This window comes from Adiantum capillus-veneris, chromosome 5 (assembly GCF_014529385.1).
Source record: "Adiantum capillus-veneris isolate H3 chromosome 5, ASM1452938v2, whole genome shotgun sequence".
NCBI classification, from domain to species: Eukaryota; Viridiplantae; Streptophyta; class Polypodiopsida; order Polypodiales; family Pteridaceae; genus Adiantum; species Adiantum capillus-veneris.
The window spans coordinates 70,008,897-70,028,408 of NC_140935.1; positions in this window are offsets into that span (position 1 = coordinate 70,008,897).

Below are 19,512 nucleotides of genomic sequence, written 5' to 3' on the forward strand. Positions count from 1 at the left end.
CGTTTGCGGACTACGTAAATGCCTAAAAAGCAACTTCGCTTTTTGTTTTTGATTTTTCTCCTGATTGAAAATGATTTTGCAGAAACTAGCCGCTGCAGACATTGGAATCAATGAGAAACTATTCGCTTGAGGCATCGAAATTGATGTGGTCTATAACTTTGCAGAAGAAAGTTTCTCTAAATTCTGCACCGATTTTGGGTTATCGTCTCGGATTGCGAATATGTTTGAAAATCAAAATTTTACTTTTTGCTTTTGATTTTTCTCATAATTGAAAACTTCTCAATTATATTTTTTCTTCATCAATTATATATTTGTTACTGACGTAACTTTGCTGCAGAAGCCAGTTACATATCGTTCCGATTCAGTCGAGCCGTTGATGATCGTCCAAATTCTATCGAGCGACTGTTGGTACATGATCTTTTGTTATATGATATACTCGTTCATTGATTCTCGTATAATTATTCTTTTAGAGATATAGTTTACGTCGTTTTATTGATAATTTCTCATTGATACCATAGTGATTTTGATGGTACCATGATGATGTTTTGTTAATACTTTGATCATGGTGATTTTCGTTGATACCATGATGATATTTCATTGATACCATGGTTATTCTCGGTGATGCCATGATGATATTTCGTTGATACCATGGTTATTTTCGGTGATTTCATGATGATATTTCGTTGTTTCCATGGTGATTTTTGTTGATACCATGATGATGTTTCGTTGATACCATGGTTATTCTCGGGGATGCCATGATGATATTTCGTTGATACCATGGTTATTCTCGGTGATTTCATGATGATATTTCATTGATTCTATGGTGATTTTTGTTGATACCATGATGGTGTTTCGTTGATACAATGGTTATTCTCGGTGATACCATGATGTTGTTTCGTTGATATGATGGTTATTCTCGGTGATACCATGATGTTGTTTCGTTGATACCATGGTTATTCTCGGTGATGCCATGATGTTGTTTTGTTGATACAATGATTATTCTCGGTGATATAATGATGCTTTTCGTTGATACCATGATGATTTATTCATTTTTATTGATACAATGATGCTTTTCGTTGATACCATGATGATTTATTCATTTTTATTGATACAATGATGATGTTTTGTTAATACTTTGATGGTATTCATTGATCACTACGTTGATAAATGTTGTTTTATGTAGTATATACACATATCATTTGCATCACGTAATCACACATCTTGTACTTTTACGTTCATACTTTATGTACCATATGTTGTCGTGCGTATATATATCGTCAAAAGAGTGGCGTCGCGAACCACCTCTTATGGCATTGTGAACGTAATTATTTCACTAACGATGCTAATAATTTTCATGACTATGTTTTGAGTCTATGATCTATGTAGGATTGATCAAAGAATTGATTTTATGAAGACAAACTTGGTGACAATAAAAGATTTATGAAGATATGTTTGGTGATGCCATATTGATGACAACATGAAGACATGTTTCGTGATGCGATATTGATGACAAGCTACACAGTAGATTCAAGGAGACACTTTTGATTACAAGCTAATCGATAGCCTTTACACCTCTTTATTGAACCTTTGTATTCATTATTATATTTGATAGGATAGGAGTAATGTAACTCCTCATAAAACATTCATTGTAAAAGGAGTGATGTAGCTCCTCATAAAATATTCATTGTAAAAGGAGTGATGTAGCTCCTTGTGAACATTTGTATATTCAATGATTTCTATAATATAACGGTGGGTGTATATAGAGTTGTAGGTTTTTCCCTTGATCCCCCAAGGATTTTTTCATCCATAGTTAGGGACCCTTATTTGAGCGGGGGTGTTGAGCTTATATGTGAAGCTACTCAATATATGGCTTCTCTATATATGGCACCCAGGTCCCCTCTATATATATATCATCTCATGTGTGTATTCTACACACTTTGGGGTTCTACTTCTGTGCTCTCTCCCTCTCTCTCAACACTTTACAACAACAAAACGACAGCAAAGAACACATCGCCATCGACAATCAGGTCATGTCGGGGACGACATGAACGCGAAAGGGGGGAGTGTTGACCGCTTGGTCAACAACACAACATAACTCATGTTTCGTACCAAAGTCTTATCTTTTGCTAGTTATGAAATGCTGCGGATTATGGCTATAAATGTCATTTGTAATGAGTAGTTATTCTACTTTCAGAAGCCGGGGTGCAATGGCAGTTCCAGATTGTAAATACAAAGCCATTTGACCCTTTCAACCCCATTTTTGGTTAAACCTAAGGTAGCCTTAGTATATAAGGTACCTAGGTCATTTTGTAAAAAAGACTTTTTCATAATCAAAACTTTAGCGCTGCCGTCTACTATGTGAGAGAGAGAAAGAGAGTGAGTGTGATCTTTATCCTCTCGCTACGCCCGGCTCGCTCAACACATTGGAGATCCGACTGCACCATTGATGTAGGCTCAAGGAGAGCTACACGACAACGCCAAGCATTCCACGCGAGACGAAGCGCACACGCCGACGCATCTACAAGCTATTTGTGGTCGTAAGTGTATCAAATGGTGTCTGTTTTCTGCGTGCTAGTAGTCTATAGAACGTGGCCACATAAGCTACGCATAGGTACTCATAAATTTTAGTTTCGGGCACTTTCAAAATTCTACTATGTCATCCTACGCGTTTTCCGCATATGGGTTTAGAGTGAGGGTTTTGAGTTTAGAAGCTTAGGGACAGGTGTATCCTAGTGAGGGGATGGTGTTCCTTAAGTTTTGTACGAATCTGGCATGATTAGGTGAGTTACCTTCGGTATGTGTGTATGTGGCTAGGTGGTGTAGTTGAGAGCAGTGAGGTTCTTGATTGTGGTTTAGTTGGCCTTCCAGAGTGTTCTATGTGTAGGATGGTCTTAGCTTGACAAGCTAAAGAGATTTACTCTGTGTGCCTATCATGTCATCTGTGTCCTCGATTGACATTATGTTGATCTAGGTAGTGTTTGCATGCACTTCATGGGTGTGTGAGTCGCTCCTCCAACATTGGCACCGTTGCCGGGGAGTGTTGACCGCTGGGTCAACAACACAACATAACTCAAGTTTGCAGGATTTGGATTGACTCTAGAAGATGATGCAGCTACATCGTTTGACTCGGTGGAAAAATGGGATTTTGAGACCCTATATGAGCTGTTTGAGGAGTTTATTGAAGAATTCTCGCTAAAAGGCATTGCTCACAACACGGTCTCGCAAATCCATAGATTCAAACAGAAAGAGGATGAATCGGCACGCAAAGCATCATTGCATCTCTCAGGCGACGCCAGGTGTTCCTTAAGTTTTGTACGAATATGGCATGATTAGGTGAGTTACCTTCCGTATGTGTGTATGTGGCTACGTGGTGTAGTTGAGAGCAGTGAGGTTCTTGATCGTGGTTTAGTTGGCCTTCTAGAGTGTTGTATGTGTAGGATGGTCTCAGCTTGACAAGCTAAAGAGATTTCCTCTGTGTGCCTATCGTGTCATCTGTGTCCTCGATTGACATTATGTTGATCTAGGTAATGTTTGCATGCACTTCATGGGTGTGTGAGTCGCTCCGTCCAACATTGGCGCCGTTGCCGGGGACACAAGGACCTAACTAGGTTTCCTACTAACACTCGTGTGATGGTTTCTTGATTTAGTTCCGGCTAAAGAAAGCGTTTTTCTTAAGTGGATCCAGAAGAGGATATTTCGTGATCAAGTGGATAGCCAGGAAGCGTGTGTCTTGCCGAGGGTCTGCGACTAGATAGGTTTAGTTAGGATCTGTGGATTAGAGTATTTGTTGGTGGTCGAGTGATTTGTGAGGTGATAAAAGCGTTTACTATTCCGTGTGTGGCAGTGAAGCGTTTTTCTACTCATAGATGCAAAACCCCATATGATTTGTAGGAGTAGCTTTATGTAAGTGATCCGATTCTGATTTAGAGATATTCAACACTGAATTATTTGCTAAAGTGCTTGATTGCATTTGAAATCATGGAAAAATGTGCTTTTGAGGGTAAAAATGCATTAAACAAGCTTTTGTGGATATTTTTGTATGACTGACTGATGCTGTGCATATAAAAGAGCATTTGCAAGGGTCTAAGAAGAAAACCTGCAATTCTGTAAAAGACATCCTACGCGTAGGATGTCTCAAGGGGGTTCTGGAGGCCAAATTTGAAAATTCTGAGTTGACCAGTGTGTTTAGAGGATAGGTTTTACCCTAGTAACATATTGACTTGAGTGTTTTTTCCTATTTTTGTTGACCAAAAGCCAAAAGGTGGAATCAGAAAACGTAAAATTTCAGAAAAGGCTTAAATTGAGTGATTTTTGCATGTTTTTGCAATTGTGAAGCATACTTGTACTTGCTGAGAGCATAAGGAAGCATCAGGGACACTTTAGTCTCAAAAAATAAGCAGTAGACATCCTACGTGTAGGATGTCTACAGGGTGATCTGGTGGAATTTTTGAAATTCTGAGTTGACCAATGTGTTTAGAAGGTAGGTTTTACCCTATTTTCACATGGAAAGTGGAAATTTGACCAAATTTTGACACATCAAAGCCAAAAGACGAGAATTGCCAGACATCCCACCCAAATTGTGTCCAAGGCCTAATTTTGAGACCAAACCATAGGATGACTCCAAAGGCATGTTCTAAATGTTGTATTGAGTGCATGTGATAAATTTCATCTCATTTGGGTCAGTGAAAGGAAGATTGAAAAGACTTTAGCATTTTTGACTGAAAAAGGAAAGAATAGCTAGTTTTGGGGTTTTTGACATCCAAACTCAAATCTAAGCATACCAGTGGGTTGCTGAAGACTAGGGGATTCTTTGGTCCAAGTTTGGGTTCATTTTGGGCAAAAAGACATCCTACGCGTAGGATGTCTACTACATGATTTTGAGACCAAAATTCTCCTGTGACCATACCATGCTGTCACATAGCCTTAGAAAAGCCACCTAGGCAAATTTGTTCCAATTTGGAGTTGATTTGACTTGGGAATTCATGAGAACAGACATCGGGCTTTTGGAACAGATTCTTGATCACTTGACCAGCCTATAGGTGTCAGAATCAAAAAGTAAAAATAGTTGTGAGTTTAGCACATCAAGGGGAAGCTACATTGTAAGTTTGAGCTTAAACAGAGAAAAAAGACATCCTACGCGTAGGATGTCTCCAGGGTCATAAAGTGGTCAAAATTCTAATGTAGCCATATAAGGAGGTTCTAAGTGTCACAAGGATTCCAGAACTTTTTTCAAAAGTGAATTTGGACCTTGTTTGGCCTATCTACCAAGCAAAGACAAGAGCAGTAAGACATCCTCCTCTTTGAGTGCACTAGAAGCTTATGTAGCCCAAATCTTGACCTATTGGCATCCAAATTCAATTTTGAGTATACCATTGGGTTGCTGAGCACTAGGAGAGTCTTGGGATCAAGTTTGGACAAAATCTGAGCAGTTAGACATCCTACCCGTAGGATGTCTTCAGCTTGATTTAGGACTCCAAACCAATCTATGAGAACACCATTGTGATCAGCACATCAAGGAGAAGCTGGGGTGAAAATTTCAAGTCATTCTGAGCAAAAAGACATCCTACACGTAGGATGTCTCAAGGCCATTTTTAGGTCCAAACCAAAATCTGAGCATACCATTGTGTTGTTGGACTTAAGGGGAGTCTCTGGACCAAATTTTGTTAAATTCTGAGCATATAGACATCCTACGCGTAGGATGTCTCTAGGGCAGTTTTAGGGACCAACTATAATTTTGACCATACAGGAGTGTTCACAGTGTCACAGAGATCCCAAATCCTCTTTTAAAATTGAATTTGGACTCATTTTGACCAGTCTAAACTGCATTTCACTCTTTTGGCCATAACTTTCACAAACGGTATCGGATCGGAAAAGTTTTTATATCAAAACATAGCCTGAGAGCGGCTCTACAGATCTTTTGAGACCTCAAAATTCATCAAAACAGACCTCAAAATTCATCCGGAAGTCAGGGGTGTCTAAAAGCGACAATTTGTGAGAATTGTGACGAAACGGTTGCGGTTTTGGACATAGTTTCGACTTTTCCCTAACCAAAGCACTTGAACACAGTGGACTAAGTCTACTTGAACCAAGCAAAAGCTCTTAAGCCCAGAAATCATGTCTACCCTAGATTCAAATGCAGCTTATACAAGCTTGGAGATCCCGATGATAGAGGAATATCCTCCCACAATGGATCTTTCAAACTTGCAATTGATAAAGACACATCTTGTTGAGAGAGTTTGGATGATTGGTCATGAGAGTGAAGGACTATATAGATACATTGATGACAATGAGGTCAATCTTTATAGGTTCTCAGATCCATACCTAGAAGAGATAACGGATTACAAGCTCTTATATGTCTACACATACGGAGTCGACTGTCAATGGAGATCTATAGTTGTCGACAAGTATGGGCGAGAATATAGAGTTGTAGAAAGCACAAATATACAGACTGTACTAGAAAGAGGTGGATATTTGGTCAATGAAGGACCACAAATTCCTCCACCAAACACGAGAATTCCTATAGGAATTCCAAGAAGAGAGCCACCAGGATTCTCTTCAAGAGCGATAATGAGAGAAGGATTGGGAGAGTCTCTGGTTAGACTTGTAGACAATCGACGAGTTAGACATCCCAAGTCCAAAAATGGGTAAACATAAAATACTCCGGAGATAAAGATCCGAGAGATCACGTAACGGCTTCTAGAAGAGTGATTAGAGTAGAGGAAGTTTCAGATTTTGCGACACAGTTTGCAGGATTTGGATTGACTCTAGAAGATGATGCAGCTACATGGTTCGACTCGGTGGAAAAATGGGATTTTGAGACCCTAGATGAGTTGTTTGAGGAGTTTATTAAGGAATTCTTGCTAAAAGGCATTATTCACAACACGGTCTTGCAAATCCATAGATTAAAACAGAAAGAGGATGAATCAGTACGCAAAGCATCATTACGGCTCAAGAGATATGTTAAGCTCTGTCCAAGAGCAGAATTACCTACGCAAGCACGACTGATGCTGATCTTTATCCAGGGAATGAGACATACGGGCCTTCAAAGGATCTGCATATGATAAGGAGTATGACGCTAAATGAGTTGATCAAAGAAGCTCTTTATCTAGTGGATAACTGTGAGGCATACAAAGAAAAGGACTTAAAGAGTCAAGGAGATGACACATCCTCTCAGCACAGTGTTTCACAGATAAGTGAGTCCACTTCCAAGCCAACTGCACCTATTGATCAAGAAAATCTTATCGACGACTTGGTCAAGAGGTTGATTCCTATTGTAAGGTTTGATTCGGGAGAGCCGAAGTGGTGTAAAATTGAGAGAAAATGGACGAACCATACTGGAGAAGAGTGCTATTATAGCATGGAAAATGCTAGGGATAGGTATGTACAACCTGTTCCAGAAGCACCTACTCCACCTAGATACATTACGGGGAATGCGCCAGGACCAGTAGGAGTTTTAAGGCCACAACTTGTCTTAGGACAACAACCTCCGCTGCCAGGTGCTAGAATGCCGGTAGACATGAGGTACATGCCAATGATGGAAGCATCAAATAAACCAATGACAGTACCAACTACAATGTGGTATAGCAACCAAAGTGAGTACTACCCTTCGGAGCAACAAAATGTGAGAGAAACACATGGAATGGTGAGGCCAGTACAACCTTCACCTCCTGGGTTTCAGTCGAAAGAAAGAATGTATGAAATGGACGAAAGGACATTGCGATTCATTGCAAATAGCGTCTTATCTAGGTCAAGGCTTGCTTATAGCCAAGAGGAAATGCTAGGATAATCTCCTCAACCAAAGACAGATTGTCACAAAAGTCGTGACAACCACTTGGTTAAACAATGTCCTCATACGGAGATCACTGAATTAAATGCCTATTGTATTGAGTTTCGCATCACTCACTTGATCCCCGATTTCCGGAAAAACCCAAACCAAATCAGGAAAAGCACGACAAATATATTAGGGATTGTTCAGCTACCTAGTAGCTCAAAAAATGAAAATGTCATACCAGTTCAAGTGGTTACGAGAGCACAAGCTCAAAAGAAAGCTGATGAGAATCCAGAGACAAAGAACACGGAAAGTGACACGAGTCCAAAGACAGATGATGGACCAAAGACAGACGCACCTAGTTAGAAAACCAAGAGCAAACGAAATAGTTGGAAAGCTAGAAAGACTAGGATGAAAGCACGCAGGGAACGAGAGAAAAAATATCCCTAGCTGAGAAGCTTACCGAAGCTGAGGAGAAGATAAAACAACATGAGAAAAAGGAGGCACCTTCTCTTACACGGATGGTTAAACCTCTAGAAGAACCATCCACGGATGAGAAACTGAGAAGTGCTAGTTCAGGAGAATCTGTGTTGGCAGAGAAGGTTAATGAGACATTAGATGCCCTCTTGAAATCCTATGATGTGAGGCTCAAAAACAACGAAACCCAAGAACACAGGTGGATGACATATCCCTATGCAAAACTAGAAAAGAAAAGGTTTAAAATGTGCCAGAAAATGATTCAAACAGCCCAAGCTTTACGATAACCACCAGTTGCAAAACCTGAGGATGTGATCCGTGTCATGCCTACACAAGTAATCCCACCAAACTAGGAACTAAAACAGCCAGATTCTAGTCATGAGCACAGACCAAACCTCAAAGACCCAGCATTAGAACCAAGGATAGTACTGAATACCACGGATAACTCTTCCGAGGGATTTCACCAAGCTATACCTGAGGATTGTAAAGAGATAGATGGTCTTGACGAATTGTGGAAACAAGTCAGAGAGACTAATGAAGTCGATGACCTAAGAAGACGAGTAGACGAGACTGGTGATGAACGAGGAGTGTTTTTACCACCAATAAAGCAATTTGAGACTGGATCTCAAATGAATCTAAACGTGCGATTGTATTGGGGCGACAAAGGATCTGTACAATCTATGGATAGTCAAACCCATTTGCTAACAACACTACCGTCCTACATGGTAGAGTACAAGACCAAGTCAGATATGGTTGCAGTCCCATCACAGAGACTGTCTCCCAACAAGGCCATCGATTCAAAGGGGCTAGTAGATATTCTATCTACCCCAGTCACCTATACAATAATATTAGCCGAGTTGCTCAGAATAAGACCAAACATGTGGGCTAATGTGGGTAAATGTCTAGAGAAATTTGGTGTAAAAACCCTAATGACTCAAATCGAGGAAGGCATCAAAGAGCTTGAAATACCTCAACTAAATACTAGGCCAGTGCCATTAAACAAGGTAGGCGAGTATTACGAGGGAGAAGATGGAAACACCACCCTTCCTATGGAATTCAATGGTGTAAAAACCATGGCAATCCTTGACAGTGGAGCTGGTGTGGCCATTGCAACCAAAGAGGTTTGGAAAAAATGGGGAAAACCTGCCTTGATATTCACACGAATGACCCTGCAGCTTGCGGACGGACACAAGGAAAAGCCCCTAGGACTTCTAGAAAAAGTACTTGTTACTTCTTGTGGCATTGAATATGAACACACTTTTGCTATTGTTGACTTTGGCAAGAAGAACAACTATGACAGCATTCTGGGAACCCCATTCATGCGACAATTGAGAATGGTCCAAGATTGGGGTTATGACCATATATACCTGAGACATATGGAAACCGTAACAAAGATAAACTTGAGGGACCATAGCTATAGGGATGTGATGAGAACACCGGTAGAGGAGTTTGATTCTGCCACAGTAGCAGGATCAGAACTTCCAGCTTGGTTAGGCAAGCCTAAAGAACTGTGGATGTGTGGAGCTTCACAATGTGGTAGCTTGAAACGTGAGGAATGTATCCTAGAGCGAGTTATAGAGAATAGGGACTATATCCCAGAACCATTTCCTGAAGAAGAGTTAGAGCCTTTTGAATGGGAACAAATCTTGGCTACTCCGGACGTGTGTGCCGTGGAGGATGCTCCCACAACAAAGTTTTGTGATGAAAATGGCTATGATGTCGTTCCTTATTTTTCAGTGAGTGTAATCCAAGAAAACGAAGAGATCCAGACATCAACAAGATCTCAGAATAAGGAGAAAACAAAGAAATGTGGAGAATCAAAAGATGAAGACGACGACGAGTTCTATGACTCTGTAGAACACTTCGAGCTTCAAGAAAATCAACGACCCGGGAATCAATGTGATCGCTACACGAATAAAGTGCATCAAAAGTGGATTCCAAATTCCTCGGTGAAGACACAACCACCACAAGCATCCTCATACATGACTCCTAATAAGGATGCAAAGACTCGGCTAGGAGGAATACGACCAGAGAAACGAGCTAACAATGCTCTAATCAATGGGCTAGAAAAGTCCTCCAAGAAACTACCACCCACGAGCAAACAGACAGTAACTTTCCACTACCAGCCAAAAAATCAAGGGAAAGTACAAGAAGTCAACCTTGCTAAGGATAGTAGCAATAGTGATGAATCTTACGACATCCCCTATCATCAACTCAGGCCATCACTATCACCAACCCCTTCAACGAAAACCATGACAGGTCAAAAGAACAGGACAACAATTCAAAGCCAAAAAGCTCGACAAATCTGGATACCAAAAAGCCAAATCGGCCAAAAAAAACTATGGATCAAGAAGACTAAGATCTCTAATGACAAATCACAAGATCCAACACCAAAATAAAAACAAGGAAAGCGTGCACGAACGGGTAAGAATATCAAAAATTCGCAAGCTTTGACAACTCAGGTTTGGGCTCCAAAGAAGTTGATTCAAGCACAAAAAAGTCAAGAATTCATTTGGATTCCAAAACAACCACAGTATCAAATTTCAAATCCTAAATCCTGTCCCCAACCCAGCATACAAGGGCTGAAGCAAAGACCACTATTGACTCCAACAACAAAAAGGTGGACCCCAAAGACGTCTATTCAAACACAAACGAAGCACGGGCAAGTATGGGTTCCCAAACGAGCGTCAGCAACAAAACAGCCAATAATCGCAAAGAAATGGGTCCCAAAGAAGAACAACAAAACTGCTGTCAGTGCATCGCCGCTTGAATTCTTACAATTCTTCCTACGATTACAGTACAGTTAGAAGAGAGCAAGTCGCTTCAATCAAGCAACGATTAGGAGCTTCAAAGACCATTACATTGCTTAGAATAGGAAGCCTCGCCAACAAATGCCAATAAGAAAATTGCTTATACCCACATCTTGCACAACATAAATCTTTTCCATGCATTGACTGTGTATGCATAATAGGGCTACATTACAAGGCCTGCATAGGCACAACTTTTAATTGCCCAAGCACAACACATACCCTTTGCGATAACCTGTCGTAAAGGATGACTCCAAATAGGAAGGGCGGAGGCATTCTGAATGCGGACCTAACATTATGGCTATTAGAGGGCAATGTTTTGTGAGATGCATTGAATTTTTGCATCTTATTGTGATAATGTTTTGACGAAATTTAGAGTATATGCCCTCATAGTAGTGTTACAGAGGAGTATGGGGACAAAATCCATATATGAGCCCCTAGGGACATGTGTATAGTGTACATAGCATTTAGATTTCTATTTGAATGATTTTTCTTTTGTTGAGTTGTTTTAAGATTTTCTTTGTTTATTATTAAGAAAAAATAAAAAAATCCATAATCCACATGAAGAAAAGACTGACGAGAGGCCTGAGCACTACAAAGAGAAGAAGGTACAAGAAAAAGATGAAACTTCACGAAGTATGTCTCAGCAGCCACTACAACAGCTGAAGAACTTGTCAGAAAGCAGTGTCAACATGCAACCGACAAGTCATACAAGTCAGAGTCGAGTAGCTAAGCCACAAAATGAGTGAGGTGTTAATCCCAAAGCTTCAAGTAATATTCTCTGTGGTCTAAGCGTCTTAGCTATTCTAGGTACTGCTCAAGATAGAAGAGTTGAGCATATTTACGTTGTGTCGCTCATGCTGGTATAGGTGAGCAAAAGAGTCAAAGTCTAAGTACTTAAGTCTGGTGAAGTGAAGGAGAAGGTCCAAAACACACTCACGTACTGAGCACAGTGAGATACGAGTAGAGAAACTTCTACATTGACAACCCTTCTTGTAAAGGTGGAAGCTATTGAGACATCTTTTCATGTCACATGTGCTACATTTATTCCTCGAAACACCCATCATCTCCTTCTTTCACATTGCATGCTTTTGGTGATAAATTTATCATAAGCATATAGAGTGTCCCATAATTGACACTTGCATCAGGCACTCTTTCCGTGTTTCACCCAAGCACTCACCTTTCATGAACATGCACTTCACGTTCAACTCCAATAAGAGCATATACCAAAGGCATTTTTTTCCCACTGGGTTTTCTCCCTTTGGTCATCCAGGTTTTAGACCCTAATCTAAAGACACCTATCACCATCCTCTTGTACATATTCCTTCTACATCAACAATAAGGAAATGCTACTCAAATCAATTGACAAATGAATTGGAGCGCCAATTTCAGATCATAGCATACTTCTCTTCAATGGCGAGTCGAAGAATGGCGTACAATGACAAATCTGCAGACCACACTAACAACATGATTGCACAAGAACAAAGAAGTCCTCAATGACAAAGGCAGACATAAGGGTAATCAGAGGATCTCAAAATCTTGTCCTTTATAAAGCGCATCGAATGCTCGGCAGGGTTTTGAACCTCAAATTAGAATAATTAAGTCCTGGATTTAGTCTGATAGATAGACTTCGCATTGGAGTGCAACTTGGCACAATTTCTACAAAATCCTTACAAAGTTGTCATTGGCTCACAAGATCAAAAAGCCAACCACTCAATTCTACAGATTGTAGAAGTTGTTTCTGAGAATCACAAATACTCCGAATTGACAGATTTGCTGGAGCAAGTGATGGATGTAGCTTTCTCTATCCATGGTCATAAGAGTCAAGTTAAACGACATTGGGTTCTTTTTGAATTTAAATCTGGCAGTAGACCTATAATGACAGAAACAGATGATGCAGCTCGGAGCGTGGATGTGAAAGACATAAAGTTCATCATCAATTATGATTATCCTGAATCATGTGAATACTATGTACATCGACGGATTGGACGAACAAGACAAGCTACTGCAAAGGCTATAGTCTATACTTTCTTCACAACAACAAAACGACAGCAAAGACCACATCACCATCGACAATCCGGTCATGTTGGGGACGACATGAACGCGGAAGGGGGGAGTGTTGACCGCTGGGTCAACAACACAACATAACTCAAGTTTCATACCAAATTCTTATCTTTTGCGAGTTATGAAATGCTGTGGATTATGGCTATAAACGTCATTTGTAATGAGTAGCTATTCTAGTTTGAGAAGCCGGGGTGCAATGGCACTTCCAGATTGTAAATACAAAGCCGTTTGACCCTTCCAACCCCATTTTTGGTTAAACCTAAGGTAGCCTTAGTATATAAGGTACCTAGGTCATTTTGTAAAAAAGACTTTTTCATAATCAAAATTTTAGCGCTGCTGTCTACTATGTGTGAGAGAGAAAGAGAGTGAGCGTGAGCTTTATCCTCTCGCTACGTCCGGCTCGCTCAACACATTGGAGATCCGACTGCACCAATGCTATAGGCTCAAGGAGAGCTACGCAACAACGCCAAGCATTCCACGCGAGACGAAGCGCACACGCCGACGCATCTACGAGCTATTTGTGGCCGTAAGTGTATCAAACAATGACTGTTTTTTGCGTGCTAGTAGTCTATAGAATTGTGGCGACATAAGCTACACATAGGTACTCATAAATTTCAGTTTCGGGCACTTCCAAAATTCTACTCTGTCATCCCATGCGTTTTCTGCAGATGGGTTTAGAGTGAGGGTTTTGAGTGTAGAAGCTTAGGGACAGGTGTATCCTAGTGAGGAGATGGTGTTCCTTAAGTTTTGTACGAATCTAGCATGACTAGGTAGTGTTTGCATGCACTTCATGGGTGTGTGAGTCGCTCCTCCAACAACAGGGATCAAACATAATATGGTAGCTCAAATCTACAGCTTTAAACAGAAACATGGTGAGTCTGTTAGGGATTGTGCAACGCAAATGAATTAATACATTGCCAGATGAACAGAGATGGAGATACCTGCAGAAGTATGACTTGTATCTTTGTTTCTGGAGGGACTGCTAACCAAAGAACTACATGCTATACTCTATAGTAAAAATCATACAACCCTAGAAGCGTGTGTGTCTGATGCTGTTGAATTAGGAGACAATTGTAAAATTTTCAACAAAGAAGATGTCCCTAAGGATAACCAAAGTGAGAAAACAGCATCCATAAAACCAGCACAAGTGGGAACGGTTGCTGCGGCACCACTCTCATCTATAGAAGATATGCTAAAAAGGATGAACGTCATGATGTACAATATGCAAAAAGCACCTATGAGAGGACTAGGACAAGGAATACCTCCACAGGGACAACCAATAAGGCCATAAAAATGGTGTGCAATCGAGGGTAAATGGACCAACCGTGAGACCCATGAGTGCTACTTCAGACCAAAGTATGGTGGAATGTTCAATACGTGCCCATGAGGACACAAGGACAACCCATGTATAGATATCAGCCTAATATGGCCCAAGCTCAAAGACCACCAATGGGTATGGAAAGACCTCAATCTGTGTTGGGACAACAACCTCTGTATCCAAGACATAATGTAGTGCCTGTAAAGTACATGCACTCTGAAGGAGTCATAGATGAACAAGCAGTAGTGCATGTTACACCATATGCAAAACCTAGTCCATATACAATAATGGTAGAAGGAGATTGGTATAGTCCACATCCACCACCAATGGAAGAAACCGTGACTTATGCTCTACTAGAGCTCGCACTAATGTATTATGTAGCTAATTAAGGTGTTAGAACTCCCATGGGAAGACCCATGATGAAGCCTAGAACAGGAAACTGTCATAATTGTGGTGCAGATGACCATTGGAAAAACGAATGTCCAGAGCCTCACAAAAACCTCAAACCAATTTAAAAACCTTTATAGAAGATTGTCCTAAGAATCCTTTGAACAAGGGTAAAACCGTAGTAAACGTAGCCAAGTGAATCCTAGTAGCTCATCAGAGAGTGAACCGATTGTTCCAATCAAGGTAATCACTAGAGCCCAGGCAAAGAAAAAGGAACACAAAGAATCAAAAGGAGAAAAAGCAAAAGAAATGAGATGAGAAAACAAAAACAATGGGTTGAAATCGAAGAGAAAGCAAAGAAGCTAGCCCAGGAAAAGTTGAAAGAAAGTGGTAGTGAATTCAAGGAAACAACCGTGAAATCTGGAGGATCCATTCTGGTTGATAAATTTTTTGAGCCCATTAATGCCGCCTTGGAAGCCTACCAAGCAAGCCAAAACATGGATAACAAGTGAAAAAACTATCCATCTCCAGACATGGGAGCAGCTAAGGTGGAAGCTTATCAAAATTTGGTAAGAATCACGCAAGAAATGCTGGAAAAACAAAAATCCAAGCTTGAAAGTATTGCAAAACCTGAAGAGATTGTGGTAAAAGAAATGAAATCAAAATCCGATGTGGTGGCAGAATCCCACCTTGAAACAAATGAACCAGAGCTTATAATGCCGGACAACAAAGATGCCTTAGACAAAATTCCATTCGTAGAGGAAGTCTAGCGAGGACACTTATGGAAAAAAGTGAGAGAGATCAATGATGGGAGCCTACCTCTAAAGTCATCTCCTATAGAGGAAATCTGGTTGGATAAACTACCTTCTGATATGAACATGGATTTACAATCCTTGTACGGGGATTGCGGATAGGAAGCTTCAGGAATATTGAAACCATTGACATTAAAAACATTACCTTCTTACTTGGGAGATAACGAAGATGAATCTATCGTGTGCAAGACCACTCAAGTAAAAAGAGCTGAATAGACCCTAGAAGTAGACCACATTCATTCAATCATGTCTACACCCATCCAATGCACTCTTAACTTGGGAGAACGGTTAAAACTGAGACCATACTTTTGGAATGATTTACAAAAAACCCTAGAGAAGGTGGGGATAACGGGGTTAATCTCAAAAAAATTTAGAAAATTGAAAAATAAAATGGAAAACAAAGAGATTCAATCAGATCCCATGAACAAAGTCAAAGAATATTATGAAGGGGAAGAAGGAAACACCACCCTCTCAGTGAAATATAATGACATTGAAACCATGGAAATACTAGATAGTGGAGCTGGCATAGCCATAGCCACTAAAGCAGTATGGAAATCCTGGGGACAACCGGCCATTTGACAAACTTGAATGAAATTGCGATTGGTGATGGACACATTGACAGACCTTTAGGGATGCTTGAAAAAGTGATAGTCAATTCCTGTGGATTTGAATATCAGCACACTTTTTCCATAATAGACTTTGGGAGAAAACTCAACTATGAAATCATGTTGGGAAGACCTTTCATGCGACAGCTACAGCTTATCCAAGATTGGGGAAACAACTATCTGTACTTGAAGCAAGTGGGATCTATAACAAGAGTCCATCTAAAAGATCACACTTATAGAGATGTCTTGAAAACACCCATCCAAGAGTTTGATTCAGTCTCTTCGGCTAAAACTAAACTCCCATCCTGGTTAAACAAAGACATTCCTATTTGGATGTGTGGAGCTTCAAAATATGAAAGCTCAAGACAAGAAAAATGTATCCTAGAAAGGGACTGCACTGACAAAGCCTACGTACCTGCACCCCTTTCTCGAGCATTTATTTGAGCCATTCAAGTGGACTCAAATTTTAGCGACAATGAATGGATGTGTGAATACATCTATGCCTACTCAATTTTGCAATTAGGATGGCTACGACATAATTCCCATCCAAATGATTTCAATCCTTAACATTGAAAATGAAGATGACGAACCCGATGACGAACCCAATGACGTAATGAAAGCTCAACAAGTCTTTTCAGACCTCTATTACGACGCAACTGATGAGTTAGATGAACACTCAGCTACCTCAGAAGACTTGGGGTCAGAAAAAGAGCATACGAGAGCTAAGGTACTCTTAAAGGGAGGGGAGCAAAAGTATTGTGACTTTCCAAACCAGAAATCAAGAAGACAAAAATGGTATAGACAAAAGAGGGACACCAGAATTGTGAAAACACAACCCATGCCATCACTCTCCAGTAAAACACAATTCCTGATACAGATAGATGCTAATGATTGTGACAAGGACAAAATAACTGGCAGATATCCTTCAAACAAAACTTCAAAAATATCTCAGACATCTAGAGAAACAAGGAAGGGTACTCAAGAAAAATCACAAGATAAGAAACCACTCATGACTAGAGTCGAGTGGAAAAAGAAATGTCAAGAGTTGAGAAAAGCTCTAAAGGAGATATACACAACCAAAATGGAAACCATGGAAGAAGATGGTAAGGATGCAATGCACATTCCATCCCATTACAAAAAGTACACTCTCCAAGGTCGGAAAATCATAATTGAACAACCTATTAGGGAACTACGGAAACAAGGTGAATCTTACAAAGGGCCTGAAAACGATCAAAGAATAGACTTGGCTGAACGAGGATAAGAGGCTAGACCTACTTACATTGCAAATGACCTAACAGAAGAAGAAGAAAAGCTTTGCTGAGCTTGTTAAAGGAATACCGAGATATCTTCACTTGGTCTTACAAGGATCTCAAGGGTGTTGATCCAAAAATTTGTCAATATACCATACTCATGAGAGATGACGCGAAACCAAGTAGATAGAGACCATACACATATAACGAAACATTTGCTAGAAAGATAAAAGAAGAGATTGAAAAACTAAAGGAAGCCAAGTTCATTTACAAAATTGAACACACGGATTGGGTATCCCAATTGTTGTAGTACCCAAGAAGAATGGGAAATTACGAGGGTGTGTTAATCTCAAAAAGGTGAATGCAGCCACCATTAGAGACAACTTTCCTCTTCCAATAACTGAGCATGTTTTAGAAGGAGTTGCGGGAAAAGAAGATTAAAGCTTCTTAGATGGATTTTCGGGATACAATCAACTTTTGGTCGACCCAAAAGATCAGCATAAACTTGATTTTGCAACAGAATGGGGTATATTTGCCTATCGGGTTATGCCATTTGGGTTAACTAATGCTCCAGCCACGTTTCAAAGGTTGATGAGCCATGCTTTCAAAGAATATCTTAGGAAATTCTTAGAAGTATATAGGGACAATCTATGCGAACATTCATCAATCCGGGCTGATCATTTTGAACACCTCAAAAAGGTATTCGGAAAATGTAGACTTTATAGGATTTTCTTAAATCCTGAAAAGTGCACATTCACGGTAAGACAAGGAAAAATTCTTGGACATATAGTGTCTAAAAATTCCATAGCTAGTGATATTGAGAAGATTCATGTCATTGCTGATTTGCCTAGACCAACAACAGTCAAGGGGGTACAAGCCTTCATGGGACATTGTGGATATTATCGACGGTTCATCTACATGTACGCTATAATTGCAAAACCCATGTGTAGCTTGATTATGCACTTTGAATGGACCGAGGAATGTGAAGAATCCTTCATGAAGCTTAAGCAAGCTCTCACCTCAGCTCCAATATTAAAAGCACCAGATTGGAATAAGGTATTCCACATACATGTAGATGCTTCTAACTTTGCTATCGGTTGTATACTAGCTCAACCAGGAGACGGGAAAATTGACTTTCCTCTTTCTTATGCTAGCCGACAATTGAACATGGCAAAAAATAATTACACCACCATCGAAAGATAAGGACTAGGAATAATCTATGCCGTTAAAAAAGTATAGAAATTACCTATGAGACAACAAGTTTGTGTTCTTTGTGGACCACCAAGCTTTGTTGTATTTGGTCAACAAGCCATGCCGCACATGGAGAATAGTGAGATGGTTCATCATTCTTCTCAAATTTGATTTCACTGTGGTTGTAAAAGAAGGCACTACACATCAACGAGCAGATCACTTGTCAAGGATTGTTTCAGGGGAATTATCTAAAGGGGTAGGCGATGATTTACTAGATGCCTATTTGTTATCTGTGGAAACGATACCTAGATGGTCGGAAAACATTGTGTCATTAATGACAATAGCCCAAGTAGATTCACAAATACCACTTTCTATCACAATCAGATTAATCGAGCAATCGGCTATGTATCATTTACTAGCTGGAAGGCTATACAAAAGAAATTGAGACGGGATATTTCCATAGTAGGACTTCACTTTGCGGAAGACCAAACTATGCAACAAATCTTGAGACTTGGAGTATTTTGGCCGACTATGAGGAGAGATGTTAGATATTTTGTAAAGGATTACCCTCAATGTCAAAATCAAACACCCATTCCTCATGTAACATTGTCTCAAATGTCACCTGTTCCTAAGTGGAGTAATTATCTGGCTACTTACTTATCGAGGCGAACATTTCCTGAGGATATGAGTAAATGCCGTCAAAGAGCAATTGAAATGAAGCAAGAGACTATGCTCTTATTGGGAACCAATTGTATCGGAGAGGTAAAGATCAACATTTGCGTCTTTGTGTAAATGAAACGAGTATATTCCGATTATAGAACAAGCACATGTTG